The sequence below is a fragment of the Schistocerca serialis genome, chromosome 1, assembly GCF_023864345.2.
Source record: "Schistocerca serialis cubense isolate TAMUIC-IGC-003099 chromosome 1, iqSchSeri2.2, whole genome shotgun sequence".
In the NCBI taxonomy this organism is placed as follows: domain Eukaryota; kingdom Metazoa; phylum Arthropoda; class Insecta; order Orthoptera; family Acrididae; genus Schistocerca; species Schistocerca serialis.
This window is the reverse complement of record NC_064638.1, coordinates 1,259,572,901-1,259,576,197: the sequence shown is the minus strand read 5'-3', so window position 1 is coordinate 1,259,576,197 and position 3,297 is coordinate 1,259,572,901. Positions and strand designations below refer to the sequence as shown.

Sequence of the window (3,297 nt, the reverse complement as noted above, 5' to 3'; positions counted from 1 at the left end):
GCTAAATAAGGTAATTGAGCTGTGTGCAGCTCGTGTTCGAGCCATTTACTTGACACCTTGCCTTTGCGGTACTGCCATCCGGTTTCTTATTCGATTTGCTGGCGTCACTGAGTTGCTGTCTTGCCTGCCCGTGAGTGGCAGTAGCAGCGCTTATTTATAAGAGCACTGTCGTACTATCTTTGGAGCGGCCAGTAGAATTTCCGGGTCGCCGTGTGTCAGGAGTTGAGTCGGGATGGAGCAGCAGTGAGGTCCAGAATGCCATGACTCGCCCAGCCGTTGCCGACACAGCTGAATGAGTAGGGACGACCTCAGTTGGTCGTTCGGTCGCTCGTCTCATCCGACGAGGTGCGTTTGTTCGCCGACCGCTTCTGGGTTCTCCGTGTGTGTCGACTTGTGATTCGACCTTGTTATTCCACAGTCACTGGTTTTAGTATTGTTCGAGTGTTTGTGGAAGTGTTTTCGTGGGAAAGTGTGTAGCTTGTGTGGTTTTGCCTGAGCAGTTATTTTAATGCTGTCTGCATGGTGCATGTAGTTGGCCGGTTGGGACAGAGCAGCGAGGAAGTCACCGTAGCGCGTGATCAGGCCAGGTCTGTTTGTGGTGAGCATGTGTGGTCGGATTGTGAGGTGCTAGCTGCGAGAGCTACGAAGTTCGTTGCCCACTGAACCTGGACACTGAAGTTGAGTGATCAGTTAACCTGTTATGAAACCTCAACTGCTGTGATATCTCTTGCTTCATTGCCGGCTGTTGCGTCCTGGGCCGTTCCGGCTAGCAGCAACGTATGGTGTGTTGGAGTCGGCGAAATTTTTCAGCCATCTTCCTGTACGGTCTTTTACTATTAAATTTTTTATTACTTATCAGTGAAGTGCACCAGCGGTATTTTCTGCCTGGTGGCCGTTAACTCTCCAGCTACATGCCCTAATTATTAGTTTAATTTTCCGGCAGTGTGTTTATCCTCATCGCGTTGATGCTGTCTGGCACGGCGTGTAGTTCAACAGCCTTTTAGTTTCTAGAATGAAATTTTCACTCTACAGCGGAGTGTGCGCTGATAAGAAACTTCCTGGCAGAATAAAAGTGCTGTAGAGTGAAAATTTCACTCTGGAAACATCCCCCAGGCTGTGGATAAGCCATGTCTCCGCAATATCCTTTCTTCCAGGAGTGCCAGTTCTGCAAGGTTCGCAGGAGAGCTTCTGTGAAGTTCGGGAGGTAGGAGACGAGGTACTGGCGGAATTAAAACTGTGAGGACGGGGTGTGAGTCGTGCTTGGGTAGCTCAGTCGGTAGAGCACTTGCCCGCGAAAGGCAAAGGTCCCGAGTTCGAGTCTCGGTCCGGCACACAGTTTTAATTTGCCAGGAAGTTTCATATCAGCGCACACTCCACTGCTTAGTGATAATTTCATTCTAGAAATATCCCCCAGGTTGTGGCTAAGCCATGTCTCCGCAATATCCTTTCTTCTAGGAGTGCCAGTTCTGCAAGGTTCGCAGGAGAGCTTCTGTGAAGTTTGGGAGGTAGGAGACGAGGTACTGGCGGAATTAAAGCTCTGAGGACAGGGCGTGAGTCGTGCTTGGGTAGCTCAGTCGGTAGAGCACTTGCCCGCGAAAGGCAAAGGTCCCGAGTTCGAGTCTCGGTCCGGTGCACAGTTTTAATCTGCCAGGAAGTTTCATTTCGGCGCACACTCCGCTGTAGAGTGAAAATTTCATTCTAGAAACATCCCCCTGGCTGTGGCTAAGCCATGCCTCCGGAATATCCCTTCTTCCAGGAGTGCTAGTTCTGCATGGTTCGCAGCAGAGCTTCTGTGAAGTTTGGAAGCTAGGAGACGAGGTACTGGCGGAATTGAAGCTCAGTCGGTCGAGAACTTGCCCGCGGAAGGCAAAGGTCCCGAGTTCGAGTCTTGGCCCGGCACAAAGTTTTAATCTGCCAGGAAGTTTCAGTCTTTTAGTTGTTTGTTCATATTTCTTCCTTAAGTGTGGTTATTGTGCGTTGGCTGTTTTAAGACGCCAGTTTTGAAGACGTAGTGCTGCTGGTATCTTCGTCCTTGACTGACATTTTCCGTTGTCGTACCATTGGTCGGGTGGAAGGAGACTGATTAGGTTGTTGGTCGGTTCTTCAGCCGTCCCTGGGTCGGGTTGCCATCCGATTATTTAACCTTACTCTTGGCTGCCTGTCTCACGTCACCTCACGTTAGAGTTACCTCCTCAGGCTGAGCCTTGGAACACGTCTGAGCACCACTGTTCTGTTGGTTTTAGATTGTGATTTTCATTTTAATCTGATGTACTGCGCGAAACCGTCAGCCGTCTATTAATTTAGTTTGTTTAAATTTTAAAATAAGGCCTTCAGCCGACTTAAATTAAAATTTGAAGATTGATCAGTTTCAAAATGAAATTTTGAATGTTTGTCCTATCTGAAATTCTTGTTATCCAGGCCTTAAGCCCTGAGTTGTTCAATGTCCAGCGTTCAGCCTTCAGCTGAGCTTTTACATGAAATGTTTTTAAGTTAAGGCCTTCAGCCGACTTGAATTAAAGTTGAAGATTGATTTGTTTAATAACTAAAATTTTGAAAGTTTGTTCTAGCAGCAATTCCTGTTATCCAGGCCCTAATCTCTGAGTTGTTCGATGTCTTGTGTGTGGCCTTTAGCTGAGTATTTACGTGAAACATATGTTTTTAAGTAAGGCTCTCAGCTGCGTGTATTCTTTACCGAAATTTTTATAACTTGTGTTCAGACCTTCAGCCATTCTTGTTTCTGGTGTGCTTTTGAACCTTCGGCCCACGAGATATTGCAAGTTTTCTTAACTAGGCATTCAGCTGTATTGTTTTAATTGATCCTTCTTAAGGCAATGTGTAATTAAGTGGTTGTTAGAGAAGTACAATTTTGTGTGTACTGTGCAACTACCAGTAGCTGTTTACGCCCCCCCCCCTTTCCACAACCATAACCTGATCCGCTCTATCCTGCGAAACCAGATTTCAGTACTGCTACAAGGCCAGAGGGCAAATCTGACGGTGAGAACGTCGGTGAGGTAAAAAGTACACGAAGATGTGGCTGTCATCAACGGAATTTTGATTATGTTGTGCCTTGCATGGTTTCGCCTTAGAATTACTCTAGTGGAAACGTCATTAGCGCGGCATATTTTTAAAGTATTCTTAACCAGTATTTTTTATGTGGTTAAACTTGCTTTCACGAAATTCTTTTTCTTTTTTGCTGTACACTTTACAGAAATTCGTCCACGGCTATGGAAAGTTGAACCCTATTCTTAATTTTCGAAACTGAGTATCAGATTTAACCGTTGAAGTACGTCTCATAAA

General features: G+C 46.3%; 1 non-coding gene across 1 annotated transcript; it reads left to right on the top strand.

Annotated features, from left to right (window-relative positions):
• Positions 1 to 1,559: 1,559 nt before the first annotated feature.
• Positions 1,560 to 1,634, top strand: Trnas-cga (transfer RNA serine (anticodon CGA)). The gene has a single exon. It is a non-coding gene; the product is annotated as a tRNA-Ser (tRNA).
• The last annotated feature ends 1,663 nt before the right edge of the window (positions 1,635 to 3,297 follow it).